The sequence below is a fragment of the Heterocephalus glaber genome, unplaced genomic scaffold, assembly GCF_053883595.1.
Source record: "Heterocephalus glaber isolate CG9 unplaced genomic scaffold, H.glaber_assembly_v1.0 deba00001457, whole genome shotgun sequence".
NCBI lineage: Eukaryota > Metazoa > Chordata > Mammalia > Rodentia > Bathyergidae > Heterocephalus > Heterocephalus glaber.
In genome coordinates, this window is record NW_028258305.1 from 34,707,085 (window position 1) to 34,726,233 (window position 19,149).

Sequence of the window (19,149 nt, forward strand, 5' to 3'; positions counted from 1 at the left end):
AAAGCAATTGCTTCTTCCAAGAATGAGTCCTTGAACTTGAGGGCTTTCTCTCCTTTTCATTCCTCACTGCAAACATAGCCGTCATTTTCTGGGCTCATCTCTTTCTAATAATATCTTGCAAATACAAACTAATAGAAACTCACATAAGCTTCAGATACTGTTTTTCCATCTGAATGCCTAAAGCCAAATTTTATTAGATGCTAGGATACTTTGCTGACCCATTGCCGGGAGGGACAGATTTTACAGCCGCCTCCTCACCGTGTAACATGGGTTATCATTTTCTCAGCCTCCGGGCCTCATCGTACTCTAAAACTTTGGATTGCCTCCCTCCCAAAGATTAAAAACATTGTCAGTTGTGTCTTCTTTTGCTTCTATAAAATCTCTCACTCTCATTTCTTTTTATTGTCTCGTAATGTACTCAAATTACACACAAAAAGCACAAACAACAACAAAACTTCCCTGAATCTATGTATCCAACAACATCCCTGTTGCTTTCATTCTTGCTTTATCAAAACCAGACTTTAAAGTTTTATTCTACCCTTGACAACCTGATTTCCTCATTCTCATTTGCCCTAATATTATAGATAGATGAGCTAGGTAGAAATATTACAGGCAGTCAGATAGGGCTAAGTCCTCGAGAAGGCCAGGACAAAGGTGAAACAAACCACAGCACCACATCAATTAGACTTCCTGGCTGTACGCACAGAAAGGGACAGACTGACCTAAGCCAAGGGGATTTGCTGGAAGGTTACTGGGGGCTCTTGGTATTGTAGACAGCTAAGCTAGTTATAAATATTACAGCCGGTTATACAGGGCTGGGCCTTCTGCATGGAGGCCAGAATTGTAAAAGGAGAGAAACTACACACCCTTGTGCTTCCCCTGAGGATAAATAGCAGTGATTGATATTCTAAACAGGTATCAAACACCTGGATAGGGGGGTCAAGGTCTTAACCCAGCCTCTCCAGGAAATATCCCTGACCCACTCTTACTGAAAGTCCTTGAATGCTTGCTGCATGACTCGCTTCCCAAGCTTCCCAATTGGACCACCGTTACCTAGGTGACTGTACCTGTAACCTTATTGGATGTTCATGGCTGTGGCCCACATTGTACCCACGTGGGTTTCACCCTATAAAACTCCTCTGTAAAGTGGGGTCCTTGGGCTGCCCACTCGGGACCCCTCCTGCCCCTCAGGAGCTTTCCTATCAATATCTTCCTACTTTTAACCTCTGTCGTTCCTAGGACTCATTCTTCAATTTCTAGAGAACAAGAACTTGGCGTATGGTACAGTTAACAGGTTGGGAGATATAACATTTCATATTTCCAGCGACACTAACATGTTCCAATTCCACTTCAGCCTTCATTACTACACTGAAACTGCTCTTCCCAAGGTTATCAATGACTGAGTGCCACTAATTTAATTGTTGTCATTGCTGCTGCTGTTTTTCAGTACTGGAGATCGGACCCACAGCCTGGAGCGTGCTGGACAAGCGCTCTATTATTGAACTCCATTCTCAGCTCCCATCTGCTTTCTTGAGAAAGGATCTTGCTAAGTTGCTCCAGCTTGTCTCAAATTTGAGATTCTCCTGCCTCAGGCCCCTGAGTAGTTAGGATTACAGGCCTGTGCCACTGTACCTGACTGACATTTTTAAAATCCTTATCTTATTAGACCTGTCAATAGTTTCACTGTTGTTGTGGGGTCTTTTTTTGCTTTGTTTTGTTTTGAGACAGAGTCTCACTATGTAGCTCAGGCTGACCTCAAACTCACTATGTAGCCCAGACTAGTCTCAAACTCACAGTCCTCCTGACTCAACCTCTGGAATGCTGGGATTTCTGGCATGTGCAACATGCCCAGCTCCCCCGACCCAGTCCTGGGGCTATTGCATGCTCAGGCCTTTTTATTTGTTGAGATGGTCTCACTAAGTCGCTAAATTGCTCAGGCTAGTATTAAACTTGAGATCTTCCTGCCTCGGCATCCCAGAATGCTGAGATTACAGGCATGCACCACTTCATCTGGCTTGTCAGTAATATATCTTTTTTCTTCTGATACTGGGGATTGAACCCAGGGCCTTCACATCAAGCCACCTCCCCAGCCATTTTTTTTTTTTTTTTTTAGACATGGTCTTGCTAAGTCACCAAATCGCTCTGGCTGGGCTTGAATTTGCAGTCTTCCTGCCTCAGCCTCCAAGAGTATTGGGATTAGAGGTGTGCACTGCCATGCCTGGCTTGTCAGCAGTACTTAACATAGCTGAAATGCTACATTCTGGAGCTCTCTCTTCTTAGCTCCCACAGTACAACCCTACCATGGCATCCACGTCATGAGACTGCAGCAATGAACTTCTGACTCTGTCATCAGACTCTAGCCCGGTGTGAGCCCCTTGCTTGGATGGTGCCCACTTTGACTGCAGTCACACAGCAGGGCCCCCTTATCCAACCCCCTGCCCTTTGTACCACTTCTTTAAACTTCATGGTTGCCTTAACCTTCCTCAGCCTCTCTGTCACCTAATACCACTGCTTAAAGTGTGATGTATGATTTTATTGTAGATAGGTAAGTTAATTACATAGCTTGTAGGCAGTTAGATAGGGCTGGCCCACAAGGAACCAACATGGAGAGTAGTCAAGAAGCCAACATGGAGTACAATCAATACACATTCACTGAAAGACAGCATTGTAAAAAAAAGAGAGAAACTACCACATCCACATGCTTCCCTTAAGGATGAATAGCAGTGATTGATATTCTAAATAGGTAGGGGTGAGGAACAAAGATCTTCCAAGAAAGGCCCCTGACCCCTTACAACCAAAAATCCTTGCTCATTCCTTGTATGCTTGCTACAAGACTTGTTTCCCCTTTGGATTCCCATTTAATCAATATTACCTAAGCGACTATACTTGTCATAACTTTATTGGTTGTTCATAGTTTTGTCCTCCTTGTGATTTCTCACTGGATCAATATTACCTAAGCAACTATACTTGCAATCTCACTAGTTGATTATAGTTTTGTCCCACCTTGAACCCTCCTTTGTGGCTTTGTCCCATAAAACACCTTTGAGAAGTTGGGTGAGTGGGTAACCCACTTTATGGTCTCCCTTCTGTTTCTCTTAGACAGAAGCTATCTTTCTCTCAATAAATTTTTCCTACTCTTAACCTCCGTTGTTCATAGAATTCATTCTTTGATTTTAGAGAACATGAACTCACACTTTGGATATCTAGCAGGTTTGGGAGTTGCATCTATTCCCCCTATATCAACTTGAGTGTTATAAATAACAGACACTGATATTGGAATGGAATAGAGAACTTGCAATTGCCACTGTCACAACTACCTAATTGAGGCAGAAAGAGCTGCCAAACATAACTTGGAATGGATAATTATTGTAAAATATTTGTTAATGAACTCTGTGCTAAAACCTGTTTGAAACTTGCGTGAAATTGTCCCGGCTTGGAAACTCTGGGTGGCCCTCCTCCCTCTTGTGGGGGCAGCCTGTTCCCAGAGAGATTAGAAGTTAGCCTTGAGTGTGTCTATCTAAGTACCCCGTACCTAATGCTGCTGTACCACACCCTTGCTACATTCCGTACTCGCAACTTATGCTACCCTTGCCACCTAATGCTGCTTTATCATGCCCTTGCCACATTCTTGTGTGTAACTGCAAGTTAAGCTGCCCTGTAAAAGGTATAAAAACGAGAAACTGTCTTAACTCATGGTCAGCCTGTAAGGACTCATTTCCTGAGGCTGGCCATTGCCCGGCAATAAACTTTCTTTTTTGTTTTACCCAACTCTCCGGTCTCTAAAAGATCATTTTGACTCCCTTTGCTGCAACAAAATGAAATCAGAAATACTCAAAGAAGTAAAGCTAATGAAATGGTGTCATTTAGCCAGGTGTGGTGGTGTACACCTGGAATCACAGGACTCGGGAGACTAAGGTAGGAGGATCTCAAGTTCATAACCAGCCTGAACTACACAGTAACACCTTGTCTAAAAAAAACAAAACCAAGAAAACGAAAAGGAAAGAAAGGAGAAGGAAGGAAGGAAGGAAGGAGAGAGAAAGAGAAGAAAAAGAAAAAGAAAAAAAGAAGGAAGGAAGGAAGGAAGGAAAGAAAGAAAGAAAGAAAGAAAGAAAGAAAGAAAGAAAGAAAGAAAGAAAGAGAGAGAGAAAGAAAGAGAGAGAGAGATAAAAAGAAAGGTATGGTGGCACACACTATAATCCCATCATTCAGGAAACTGAGGCAGCAGGATTGTTGCAAATTCAAGACCAGCCCGGCTATATAGGGAGACCCTGTCTCAAAAACAAACAAATAAACAATCAAAAAAAGGAAAAGAAATTATGTAGCTTGTGAATTTGTTGATATTCAAAAAATTCTGACACTGTAGAAAGACAGAAATGTGTCTATGTAAATGGGATAAATCCCTCCTGACAAACCCAGATTTCCACATCCATTCCAGACCTCTCCATTCTTCTATCCAGTTGCTTGAGTGCTCCATCCAAATGTGTCAAAGGAATGTTTCAGAATGTTTCTACATGTCCAAAACTCATCCCAAGATCTTGTACCATAAACCTAGTCTTTTTCCATGGGTCCACATAGCAGCTGAAAGACACCACCTCCTGTCACATAAAGGCCTTCACCAGGATCCTTCCTACCCCATTTTGCTTAATCACCATTTCCAAGTGATGTCAGTGTCACCATGGTGCTGGGCAGGCTTGCCAATGGTGAGGAGTGACCCAGAAGAAACTTTAGAAGCCAAACGTAAAGGATTAAATTCAAACTCTATGATCCTTTAGTATAGGTTTTTTGTTGTCTTTGTTTTGTTTTTTTGTTTTGCAGTACTGGGGATACAACCCAGAGCCTCAGCAATGCTAGGTAAGCATTCTACCACTAAGCTATATCCCCAGCCTTTTCTATTTTAAGGTAAGATCTCATCTGGTGTCGCACACCTGTGATTCCAGCATTAAGGTGGCTTTGGAGGAGGGCCAAGAGTTCAAAGCCAGCCTGAATCAGTAAGATCTTCAAGGCCTGCCTGAGCTACAGAGCAAGACTGTCTCAAAAAAAAATAAAAACAACAATAATAGTAATGGGCCTGAAAAAGCCCTATAGGCTGGTGATGGGTCATTGTAGCCCCACACATCATTCACATTTGTGTTGATGCTGGTGTACCACATGCAATTCTGTACAGGACAGAAAGTACATAATGCTTGATAAGAAATCACTATGTTCCTGGTTTATGTATTTTGCTATGTTTTAATCATTGTTTTAGAGTATACTCCTCTCTATAAAAAACCCAACTTTTCTATAAAACAGTCTACTGTGTTACACTAGCCACAGCCTCAAAAGTCTCATGTTTACTGTGTCTCATTCTTGCTTGTTTTTGTGGTACTGGAGATTGAACCCAGGGGTCTGTATAGAGTTACATCCCCAGCCTGGGCTCGATCTTGCAATCCTCCTGCCTTGGGCTCCAAAGTTCTCAGATTACAGGCATGCCCAACCATGCCTGGTTTGCATCTCGATTGCATCAAGAGGCCCAGTTGAATGACTGATCTATACCAGGTACATCTGTGAAAGTCCATGCTATGAGGTCCACACGGTGATGAAATCCTAGGTCCAATAACACACGTCTGTAGTCTACTGTCTGCACACCTTGACCATGGTAAAATATTTTTCTCCACAGTTCCTTTAACCTCACTTGTCCTACTCTTGGCATTAGGCCCAGTTTTCTTTGAGCCAGGTCGGAAGTTCACTGCAGCGTCATTGCCTTATTTGTTTGTGGTTTTTTGGGGGGTTTTTTGGTACCAGGGATCGAACTCGGGACCTGTGCTTGCGAGGCAGGCACCAGAACCACTGAGCTAAATCCCTGGCCCCCATCATTGCCTTATAATGTGCTCGGAATCAGTCCTCCCAGACATGTCCAAGTCAGTGCGCCTTGATCAACCTTGCACACGCATGCTGTCTGCTCCAGGTGAATTCTCTACCAAATCTGGCTGAGTCCTGCAGCTGTTTGCTGCTTTGGGAATTTACTCCTTGGACCCCAAACACCTTCCCACTAGGCTCCCGGATGTGTCTGCATCCTCAGAAGGAGACTAGCCACATTGTTAGTCCACCGGCTCAGGTTCATTTGCACGCTTCTGACCACATTCAAAGGGGCCACTTATTTTGCTAAAAACTAAAAGGGATTTATTCAAAGCTAGCACTGAGGAGATGGAGGGGCCCCAGCCCAAATCACCATCGCAGGTGTGTAGGGTCTTTCATAACAAGGAACAGAGAAGGGAGGGAATACAATGAGCCAACAGACAAGCCCAGGCTTTTCTCATCCCTTCCTGGACCCAGATCTCTCTTGCGTGCCTGTGAAGAGGAAACAGGACTCTGACCTCCGAGGGCCAGCATCTGCATAGTCTCTGTTCATCTCTGCTGAGAGAGGTAGGGGTGGCTGTGTACGCTCTGAGCCTGGGGAAGTCTGAAGAAGCAACTTGTCTCTAAAGGAAAAAATGTAACTTAAAGATCCATGTTGTGCTGGTTACAATCTCACGTTCTTCTGTGGCAGTCCTTTTGTATCTTATCTCCTAAAAAAAATAAACTTGTTCCAGTATAGGGTGAAATGCTCAAGCTGGAAAAGATTTTGAGAGGGCCCCACGCAGTTTTTCATTTGCTGCCCACAACTTGCTACTTACCTGGGAACCAATTTAGTGGGTTCCAACCAATGAATGTGCGCATGTGTGTGTGTGCGTGTGTGTGTGTGTGTGTGTGTGTGTGTGTGTGTATTCCTGCACACCTGTTCCAACCAACATTTTAGTAAATGAAATAGAATAGAAAAAATTTAAGTAACAGTGCACAACACATAGCAAGAGACCTAGGAGGGGAATGGCAGGGTTTCGACGGAGTGGCCAGAGAGTCAGCAGGCCACCGCATAGGTCCACAGTAAGTGGAACTACAGCAGGCTGTCAGGTAAGTGGGCCAGCCCTGTAGCCCCTGAGATAAGAAGGTGGGATGCGCAGGCTGACAGGATGAGACTGGTGCAAGCAAAGATGGCCAGGGATCTGACCAAGAACTCACCCTAAACTTCATCATACATCCCTTACAAGGCACTTCCCTAAAAAGAGCTACCAGAGGGGCAGCCGAACACACTTCTAAGCATACTGTGGGCCATATGCAAATTCACAGCTGCTCAGTAACTAAACTCTTCCCTGTCCAGAGACCCCTGCCCCTTTTGAAAAAAAGCCCATGAACAATTAATGGCATTCTTTTGAGGTCCCATAAAATGGGGCATGGATCCTTCATTAGGTGCTTTCGGTCTGTGGAGAAGCCAGTTCTCACTATAGAGTAGCCAATCTCTCTTTCCTAGGGCTGCCTATAGGACAGCCAGCTTTGCTTCTGACCTAAAGAAACTTTCCCTGTGAATTTGTGCTGTTGTCTCAATTTTTTCAAGATTTTTTTTTTTTGGTCTGTTTGTTTGGTTAGTTGGGGTTTTTTGTTTGTGTTTTATGGTACTAGGATTTGAACCTAGGGTCTTCAAACTGAGCTACATCCCTAACCCTTTATTTTCAAACAGGGTCTTAATACAGTAAGTCCCCACAGACGAGCTAGTTCTGTTCCAGGAGAAAGCTGATTAGTTGGGGATTTACTACATAGACAGCACAATTAAGGGCTAAGGGATGCTCCCCTCTACCCTGAACCTGGGCCACTCCCCAGGGCCAACCTTCAATCCCATCCCAAACTCAGTAGTCATAATAAGGGAAACAAGAACCCAAGTCCAACTGGGAAAATTCTAAACCAAGATCCAGGTGCACTAGACCTTCCTGTACCTCCTTACATGAACTAGAGTAACATTTCTTCTGAACTCATTGAAAATTCACATATACAGATTGCCTTTCTTTCACTCTTTCTTTCTTTCTTTCTTTCTTTCTTTCTTTCTTTCCTTTTTTGAGACAGGATCTTGCTATGTAATTCAGGCTGGCCTTGAACTTACTATGTAGCCAGGCTGGCCCTGAATTCAGGGCTATCCTCCTAGCACTAGTGCTGGGATTACAGGTATACATCACTATACTCAGTGCTGGTCTGCATGCTATATATACCAATATAACAGAGTGGATTATGGGAAAGAACAAGCTCAGGGATGCAGCAGACATAACTCAGCACCCTGTCAATCATGCTGCCTGCCAATCATGCTCTGGAAGCCCCCAGGTGGGCGGTGCCTTAAAGCAGGCAGGACATTTCAATCCCTACACCCTGTGCCCTCAATGCTCAATCCATTTTCCTTCCACTGGCACAAGGCCAGCCACTCTCACTGTACTTTGTCTTTAATGAACATTGCTGCTGTTTTCTTGCCATTCTGTGCTACATCCAACTCCTGTTAGTCGCACAGACGAACCTAGAAACCCATCCCTGGACTCCATGGTAAGAGTCTTGCTAAAGCACCAAGTTGTCTACACTGGGCTTGAATTTGAAATCCTCCTGCTTCAGCCTCCCAAGAGTGCTGAGATTACAGGTGTGTACTACCACACCTCGCAGGAAGGTTTAATGTCTCAAAAGCGATTGAGAAAGATTGGTTCAGAATGATCTCCCAATAGTCTCTGTAGAGTTAAATTCATGTGGCTTTACCCAAGTTTTTGGAAACATAATCAATCCAACACAAAAGTTTGAATATAATTGTTCCTGCTTCAAATATATTTTCTTCAAATGGAAACAAAGCTTGTGTACATGGAGGGGGAAGGGGATTGAGATAAAATAAAATTTATTTTTAAAAATATATATTTTCTTCTTACCTCTATTGTATTTTTAAACAATAATCCTATTGTGATACTGAAGAAACATTAAGTATATAATTGTCAGGAAGAACTGGAAACTAAGAAACACTGAAAACTGTTCACAGTTCACCGCTAGTTCATTTATCTAATCATAATGGTTATATTTACAAAGTCTCCCTAGGACAGAGCTTCACAGCCTTCATTCTTCTTTAATCCTCTTTTTTTCACTGTACACTCCTAATCAGAAGCATCTCGTATCCAAAGGCTGTGATTCTTCTGGAAAGGAAGGGGTGGTAGAGCTCACAATGTCTCCTTGAGGATCTTAACTCCCCGCTACGTGTCATAAACAATCACTGCACCAGTGTAAAAGACAAAGTCGCTAATAACAATCTAAGCCAGCAAAGAACACATCCTACCAAAATAGCCAAGTTTCAAATAGACATTGACTGAGTTCCGGGATGGTCCAGGAGCTCAGAGCACAATTCATTATTGTATACTTATTTATTCTCTACGAAGAATCACTTTATTCTTTCAGAAGAAAGCAAAATCTGGTTATGAGAAAGGGAGAATTTTCTTCTTAGTCAATTACTTAACATCCTTATGCCCATTGTGCCCACAAGGCAGCAGCCACCATGTAGGACATGCATGGTTTACAACTGGAGAGAAAAGACTGGAACACAGGATGCAAGCAACATCAAATTAAAAACTAACAGGGGATGAATTATAGACTAATTATGAAATCATCTAGAGCAGTTTTTTGTTTTGTTTTGTTTGAGACAGGATCTTGCTATTAATTCAGGCTGGGCTTGAACTCACTATGTCACCCAGGCTGGCCTCAAACTGATGGTGATTCTCCTGCCTCAGCCTCTGGTGTGCAGGTATTATAGGCATGTGCCACCACACCTGGATTACAGCAGTTTTAAGCAATATAGATTCCTAAGCCCAACTTCACAGACGCATCAGTGTTAATGCTTGGGAATATGTATTTAAGTCCCTCAGATGGTTATGATAATCATTTGTGTTGGGCACAACTACCTTAGAAATGCAGAAGAGAGGAAATACAGTTGTAACCTTTGGCATCAGGGAAAATACCCTTTGTGAAGAATGCAGCTGTGCTGGGCCTTAGGAGCCTGTGGAAGGTGAGCATGCAGCAGAGAGAGCAGAGGCCAGGAGTTGCACTGGAGCTGCCAAGACCTAAATGCTAAGAAAGCTTTGGAAAGTAGAAGATGAGGGGCCAAAACAACCAGAAAAGGCTTCTCCTCTACTGGGTCCTAAGGACTGTGCAAAAGGGCTCGGTAGGGTAGCTGCTCAGGAGGCTAAGGCAGGAGGGTCACAGTTCAAATGTAGCCAGGGCAACTTAGCAAGACTTTATCTCTAAATAAAAAACAAATAAATAAAAAGGGCTGGGAGATGTAGCTCAGTGGTAGAGTACTTGCCTAGCATGCATGAGGCCCTAAGTTCAATCCTTAGTACCCAAAGGAAAAAAAATGAACAGAAGGACTCTGCCAGCCAGAGAATGCAGGAAAGGGGATTCCAGAAGGAGTAAACTGCACAGAACTATAGAGGCAATCTGGCAGCAGAAACCACGTAAACTATGATAGGTGTATGCAATACATCCAGAAGCTCTGGAGGAAGCAGCAGTGTGAATAATGTGCTGTCTTCCTCAGACCAGCTGCTGACCATATCACTAGCACTCTGTGATGTGCTGGGGCTCCCTGCCCCACATGGCCCAGTAAAATTAGAAAACTGAGATACAAGACCACGCAAGGTTACATCATAGATAGGAATCCTGTGTGCATCCTCATGGCTGCAAACACCCAGTTCCAATGGGTGCACCTACAGTGAGCCTGTCGACCATGGTGTTAACCAGCTGAAGTTTACTTGAAGCCTTTTTGTCTGTTCCCAAGGAGTGAGCTGGAAGCCACTGTGGGGCTCTGAGAGTCCTGAATTCCTACTGGGTTGATAAAGATTCCAGGTACAAATTCTTTGAGGTTATGCTTATTGATAGCATATCATAAGGCTATCAGAAATGGTGCTGCTCAGTGGATCACTAAGCCAGTCCATAGCCCAAGAAAATGCAGAGGCTGACGGGCAGGGTGGAGAGCTATGGCCTTGGGAAGGGCCAGAAATTCCACCATACTAAGGGTGATTCTCACTGTGCAGCATAGGAAGACGCAACACGTTCCCGCTTCCCCATTACTAGACCGCAGATTGTTTTATGAAGGCTTTGTCAAATTATTAAAGTCAAAATGTAATTATGTTTGAAGATTGTAAAGTGATGGTGTCTTTGCTTTGTTTTACTAGGAAATAATAGATTCCTTGTTTAAAGCATGCTGCATGGCACAGCAGGTGTAAAATAAATTCTTTAAAGAGGTTAACAAGTGAATAGAGACATGAGAGGACAAGGTGTGTTGAATGAGTTGTAAAGTCCTGTGTGACACAGATGGAGGGAAAAGGAGGAGAGGTCTATGAGAAATAGAGTAGGAAAAGTGATCAGCATGCATAAAAAAGTAAATGATTAAAAGGGACTGGAAATCCCATACTCACAGGAAGTCAAGTAAATTGCTGGCTGTACACCCATATGACATATTGGGCAAGTGACAGGAACCCAGAGGGAACTGGTATATTCATGCTCAATTTTAGAAAGGGCAGCCTACTCAACGCAAGCCAAGCATTGCCATTATAGGCAACAAGGACCTACTACTCCTAAGTCAGTTGGGGTTTTTTTTCCCAGGAAAAGATAGAAATTCACATTTTTAAGCAGTCTTCAAATTTTCAAATGTTAAATCAAAATTCTTTCAATTATTAGTCAGGCCAAAGAAAATACAACTCTTAGTCTGATGTGGATGCTAGTTTATCACTTTGGGCTAAAGTCTGACAAACTCTTTATTTGTTATTGAGAAGTCCTACTATGAAGTCCAGGCTGGCTTTGAATTTGTAAACCTCCTGCTGAAGCATTTCCTGACAAATTCATAATGCATTCTACCTAGACCAGTGTCTATCTGGTTCACTATGTACCTGACTCATGGGTTGGCAGAATATGATAAGTAGGCTGCAGCCTTGTTGGAAGAACAACAGAAATCATGTTTGGAGCTTTTGTTGTAAAAAGACCTAGATGTCTCTTTGTGTGTGTGTGTGTGTGTGTGTGTGTGTGTGTGTGTGTGTACTGGGGATTAAACCCAGTACCTTCACACAGAGCTACAGCCCCCAAACCTTTTTTTAAAATTTGTTTTGACACATAGGGTCTCACTAAGTTGCTAAGTTGTCCATCCTGGGCTTGAATTTGTGATCCTCCTGCATCAGCATCCCAGAGTGCTGGGATCATGGATGTGTACCACCATGCAGCTACATGCTAATATTTAAGGGAAAAAACAAAGAGTTGTATTTTCACTATGTAATGTGTAGAGGACTTTATTTAGCAGCTTATACAAATTTGCGTTTAAAAAGCAACACAAGCAAATCTATAGTCTTATTTTCTCCTTGTTGGGGGTCATTGAAAGGGAAATTCATTCAAAGCATAAAATGCTACTATTCTTCAGTATTCTTTTATTTAAGAATATTTTATTTTAGATGGCTGTTCAGTCAACTCTTAGAAACCATTCTATGACAAACTCTGTTCATGGTTTTTTGTTTTGTCTTGTTTTGTTTTTTGGTACCAGGGATCAAACTCAGGACCTTGCAATTGTAAGGCAGGTGTGGTACCACTGAGCTAAATCCATGGCCCCTCTGTTGATGTTTATTTTTACTTTATTGCCATTAAAAAAATTACCCACTAGCCAGGTAGATTGGAACATGTATGTAGTCCCAGCTACTTGGAATGCTGAGGCAGGAGGATTGCCTGAGACCAGGAGTTTGAGACCAGTCTGGGCAACATAGACAGACTCCATCTCAGAAATAAATAACCCACATAATGGGAAAAGTTTTTTGTGTTTTTTATAGCCAGCTACTCCTCAAAGGACTAACATCCAGTATATAAAAATTTTAAAAAGTCAGATCCCCCAAATTTAAAGTTCCAACCCAAAAATGGGCATCTTAAATGAATAGACATTTCTCACATGAAGAAGCACAAACAGCAAATAAACATATGAAAAAAATGTTCAACATCACTGGTCATTTGAGAAATGCAAATTAAACAACACTAAAATTCCATCACACAACAGAAAAAATGGCTATCATCAAGCAATCAACCAACAACAAACGCTGGCAAAGCTGTGGGGAAAAAGGAACCCTTATCCATTGTTGGTGGGAGTGTGAATAGGTATAACCACCACAGAAACCAGTATGGAGATTCCTCAAAAAACTAAAACTAGAGGTTCCATTTGATCCAGATGTACAGCTTCTAGGTATCTTCCTGAAAGAGTTAAAAGCATCATATCACAGTGATATATGCATATCCATATTTATAGCAGCACAGTTTGCAATAGCTAAATCTTGGAAACAGCCCATATGTTCATCAACCAATGAATGGATAAAGAAAAGGTGGTAGTTGTTTACAATGGAGTACTACTCTGTCATAGAAGGATAAACTTGAGTCACTTTTAGGTAAATGGATCCACCTTGAAACCATAAGTGAAATAAATCAGACACACAAGTTTAAATATCACATCGCTTTTTCTTGTGTGAGAAACCCAAAGGGTAAATAAGGACCAAAATGGAGGATAGATACCACGAAGTAGGAAGAACATGTTCAAATGGAAAGGGGAACAAGAGTGGGGGCTGAGGGAAGAAAGGGATAAGGGATTTAAAAAAGAGAATGGAAGGGGAAAAAATGGAAACAAAGCTTTTGTACATGGGGAGGGGAAGAAGGGTTGAAGTGAGAGGAGGGAAATGAGAAAAGAGAAGAATTAAGATATAATATGTCAAGTACAAATTCCCTATGATGAATGTTATCATTATGTATGAAAATATGTACTGACAAAAATTTTTTAAATAATAAATAAATAAATAAATAACCCAGGACTGGGTGTGTAACTCAGTGGAAGAACCTGTACTTAGCATGCTCAGGCTCTAACACAGGAAGAAAGAAAAAATGAAAGAGAGAGAGAGAGGCAAAGAAAGAAAGAAAGAAAGAAAGAAAGAAAGAAAGAAAGAAAGAAAGAAAGAAAGAAAGAAAGAAGAGAGAGAGAGAGAGAGAGAGAGAGAGAGAGAGAGAGAGAGAGAGAAAGAAAGAAAGAAAGAAAGAAAGAAAGAAAGAAAAGAGAAAAAAGCAAAGAAATTACCCTTGTATGGATTTTATGAGTAAATTTTTTAAAGTCTCAGCTTCATGAATCTTTAGCTATTATTTAATTCAAAACTTTATTTATAATACTTTTTAAGGTTGTTATCTGATCAGAAGTAGTTAATTAACACAGAATTGAACAAGACGCTCAAAAGGAATGACAAGATCAAAGATTCACTGAAAGTGAAAGTACACTCCACAGGCAGGAGCAGGCCCAAGGAGGCTTGATATTGAAAGTTTTAAGCATTAGCATTTGCGGTGGGAATGAGGGGTTTGTTTGAGGTTTTGCCCTTGCCAATGAGAAGCTTGTCTCTGCCTCTCCATCAGGCAGTAGGGTTTTTGATCTTTTATGGCCCCTGGAGGCAGTGTCATGGTGCCCAAAGCCCCAGAGCCCACAGGGGTGGGCGGGGGGTCAAAACTGCATAGTTCAGGACGTGGCAAATTGGGCTGGGGTCAGCCCATGGCTGTTGAAGACCACTGGGCACAGGTCTGGGGAGACTTACTGTGCAGGAGCTGAGCTGCCTGATTACTTTCTCCCATTGTATTTAGACTTGGATATCCAAGTGCTGGGCTAATGTTTAACTCAGAAGGTGTATCTAGCCCAGAAAAGAGGCTCTAAGGCGGCCCTCCCTTCTCTTTCCAGCTGTTTCTTAGTTACCTCCTGCCTTATTATGACCTAAAAGATCTTCCTTAAAATGGAAATCCTTTTCATTTTCTCCTCTACATTTTTCAAAGGAGGAGAGGTTTAATTTGACTCACATACCCTCTACATTCTTTTATGAGTATATAAAATTATTGATCTTTAATCTTTTCAGGATGACTTGAGAAAGGATGGTCTTTCAACTAGGATCATTCATCATTCTACTCTAAAAAGAAGGCAATGTGATAGGCAAAATAATGGACCTCTCCCTCCCCACAAAAGCTTAATCCTCAGAACCTCAGGCTGTGCTTGAATTTTCTTTTGACACTGGGGATGGAACTCAGGACCTTGCGCTTTCGAGGCAGGCCCGGAACCACTGAGCTTAATCCCCAGCTGGGCTTGAATTTTTAATCCTCCTGCCTCCACCTCCCAGAACAATGAAATGACAGATCTGCACTATCAAGCCTGGTGAAATAGTTATTTTTGTTTGAGGCATTCTCAGTCTTACATGAGGCACCACAGGAATATGAGGTGACCTTCATTTTAGAGAGCAGACTGGAGACTTCTGGGCATAGTTGAATGTTCCTATAAATTCCTTATCTTGGTGTCCTCAGTCAAAAGATGATCTAAATTCAGGGCAAGAGCTAGTTAACCTTCTTTTGCCAACTTTTAGACACTCCTTAAATAATTAACATACCTATATGCAAAGCTGAGAAGGGATCTGACCCAAAGTTTTATGGTTAAAAAACAAAACAAGGATACAAAAATAGCTGGGCATGGTGGTGCACACCTTTGATCCCAGAACTCAGGAGGCTGAGGCAGAAGGATCACTGGGAGTTCAAGGCCAACGTGGATGACATAGAGAAAACTTGTCCAAAAAAAAAAAAAAAGATACAAAATAAAGATCAAGCTTTGTTCTGGTTTTAGTTACTTATTCGGCATCTATAGACTTAAGTAGAGTCACCATATATATATATATATATTTTTTTTTTTTAAAGCAAGAACTGTTTTAAATCCTTGACTTCCTTAGAAGAAATCATATACAAATCATACTTTTAGTAAGGAACAAGCTAAGAGCTCAAGGGTGAATTTGTTTTCTGTCCTTTATGGTGGTCTCTGTGTGTCAGTTCTAGTCCTTGGAGGTTGAGGCAGGAGTTCACCTGTTTGAGGCCAGTGTAGGCTTACACAGCTAGTTTGAGGCCAGCCTGGACTACATACTGCAACTTTGCTTTAAAAAAAACAAAACAAAACAAAGCAAGTCCTCAGGTTATTAAAAGGCTTGTGCTGGCACATGTGGGTGTGCCTCCTAAGATCACCCTCAACAAGTAATTAGCCAGCCTCCAGGCCATGACCTTCAAGAAAGATGCTCACCATCTCTCAAAGATACCTAAGCGACTTCAGCAGCTACACAAGCGCAGTCCCCAGCCACTGCTGAGGTTCAGTCCAGGAGGGCTCCCTCCTGTGTACTGACCTGCTCTGTGCTCCAAAACAGGCCCAGTTAAAACACTCTCTTTGGTGTTACTGCTTTTTTTTTTTTTAAGAAAATTCCTTTTTTCTGTGTGTATGTGTGTATGTGTGCATGTGGGGGGCAGGAGGGCGGGGGGGGGGGGGTGGTCCTAGGGAGCTCTGAGCTACAGCTACAACCCTGTCCAGGCTGCCTTCAAACACCTCATTCTCCTGCCTCAACTACCAGAACGTCTGGGATTACAAGGCGGGTGCCACCATGCCCAGCAGAAGATTCTCTCTTGTACAGTACTGATCTGAGGCAAAGCCCAGAGCTTCCTAACCCCCAGACCATTATTCCTTTCATTCTGTTACACTCAACTTGAATGAGGTCCTCAGACAACCAAGTCAGAAGATAAATAATCTCTAAGCAAAAACAGGGTCTCACTATGCCCAGTAGATACTATAAAAAATGACAATTTTTTAAAAGTAGCATAGTAAAACCTTGGTTTGTGAGCATAATTCGTTCTGGAAACATACTTGTAATCCAAAGCATTTGTATATCAAAACGAATTTCCACATAAGAAATAACGGAAACTCAGATGATTAGTTCCACAACCCCAAATTAGCAATATAAAAATGATTATAGTACTGTAATATAATAAGAAATAACGAAAATGCAAAATATGAAAATAAATCCACCTGTACTCACCTTTGAAAGCCTTCCTGGGAGAAGAGAGGAGGGTTATTTCCTAGGAGGACTTCACTGTCACTAACGGGACCACTGCTATCTACTGGCTCCACAGAATCTTTTTCTCTTCATGGAACTTTAACAAGGAACCTATCCAATGACGCTGGCTCTTGCCTTCTTTTGAAGACTTTGTGGAAATGTGCCATTGCATTGTCATTAAACAGATTCATTGCGAGCACGAGTACAGCCTTATTCGGGTGGTGTTTTCTACAGGATTTTGCAGTTTCTCACGTTTTCTCATTTGAGATGGGGGATTCCTCTGCCTTTTTCTCCTCCTCAGCTGCAGACGAGATCTCCTCCATAACCTCTTCCTGTTGGGAGGCGATAACCCACAATCCCACAGGGAGAGCCAGGAGAACCATTGGCTCGGTTGTGATCACGTGACGTTCGGCACCACTCGTTCATCCTCACATACTCGCATTTCAAGACATCACTCGTTTATCAAGTTAAAATTTGTTAGAAATGTTGGCTCATAGAACAAGTTATTTGCAATCCAAGGTTTTTCTGTATTTAAAACGCATTTTGGGGCCGGGGATTTAGCTCGCCTGGTGCGCAAGTGCGAGGACCCGAGTTCGATCCCCGGTACAAAAAAAAAAGCATTTTTAATCAAAGAAAACACTATTCTAGAATTATTTAAATAAGAATACCTATAAAAATTTCACTCGTAAAACCCTCCATTTAAGCTAAAATTTTACGTGAGAAAAAGAAGGCTAATACATTTAGGGAACTCATCATTTGCTCATTTATTAATTTATATCAATAACCAAGCATAGTAGCGCACACTTAATGATCCCAGCCCTCAGGAGGCTGAGGTAGAAGGATTGCCTCTATTTTGAGGCCAGCCTGGGCTACACAGTGAGACCCTGTCTAAAAACAATACCAACAAAACAAACAAAAGCTAACAAAACAGTTTACATCAAAAAGTGGGTTTAAAGCAGGGCTTGGTGGTGCACACCCATAATCCCAGAACCCTGGGAAGCTGAGCCAAAAAAGATCACAAGGTCCACTCCAGGGAACATAGGGAAACCCTACCTCAAAATAAAGGCGGGGGGGGGGGGGGCTCGACCCCCAGGACAGAAAAAAAAGTGAGTCAAACAAGGCATGGTGGTGCGTGCCTATCAATCCAGCTTCTCAGGAGGCTGAAGCAGGAGGGTGGCAAATTCTAGTCTAGGCAGCCTAGCCAGACCCTGTATTAAAAAATGAAAAGGCCTGGGTAGTAGTTCAGTGGTACAGCCCTTCTGTGTTCAAACCCCAGTACCAGAAAGAAAAATAAAGTGAGTCAAACTGGATAAAGGGCCAACCACCCATAATTCCAGCTATGCAGAAGGGCGAGGCTGAAGGGGAATTAGGGGCCAATCTGGGCAACATAGTGAGACCTTGTCACAGAAAAGAAAGAGAGGTAGGGAGGGAGGGAAAAAAAGAGGAGTCAAGAATAAAAGTAACTTTTTTCAAAGTTGATATAAAGTTGATATTTTTCAAAGTTGTATTAAGCATTAGTTTTTGTTTAGCACCTTCAACAACTCTGATAAAAATATTTCCATTTTAGGGCTTGGAATATGACTCAGTGGTAGAGCATTTGCTTAGCATTTGCCCAGCACCACAAAAAAAAAAATCCAATTTTATTATAGTGAGATACTGACATACAATATATACAAACCTAAATACGTTCAACTAGCTAAATTTTCTTACCTTTTTACATCCTGCTTGTAAATCCTATTTAAATAGTCAAATAAAGTGGCTATGGATTCAAATAGCTCAGCCTCAAAATCCAATCTGTACTTACAGACCTTAATTTTTTTTGACAAATCATTAAACCATGAGCCTTCGTGTCCTCATCTGTAAAATGCAGTAATATTTGTACAAGTGTGCGCGGATAGCATCGTAATGAGGTGGGAACGATAATACCAAGCTAAGCACACAATAAGTACATAACCTTCCTCCACTCCAGATGATCCAAAATAAAGAACTAAAAATGTATTGCTGAGGATAGGGAACATGTATCCATTAGCTGTGAAAATGAAAACTACAAAAAGAAAATCTGGCACCAACGTGAAAACCCTTTAATTCAATGCCTACACAATAGAACGGTATGCCAGTTTATGGTTATAATTTCCTAATATGCCATCACTTTGAAGATATTTTTTCTCATTTCTCAACAGCTACTAAGCACATAATAACCATAACTCATCCTAAACTAAGTGTAATACCTAGGGAAATATTGCGAAAAGCAATGACATGACAGCAAGAAAGTTTATTCACCATCTAAACTGCATGGGTTTAAACATATCCTACTCTATTTGATACAGAGTAAAGCCCCCCTTCCCTTTAAAATAAAATACTTAGTGTCTGAAAGGAGCTCAAGAAATCAGGT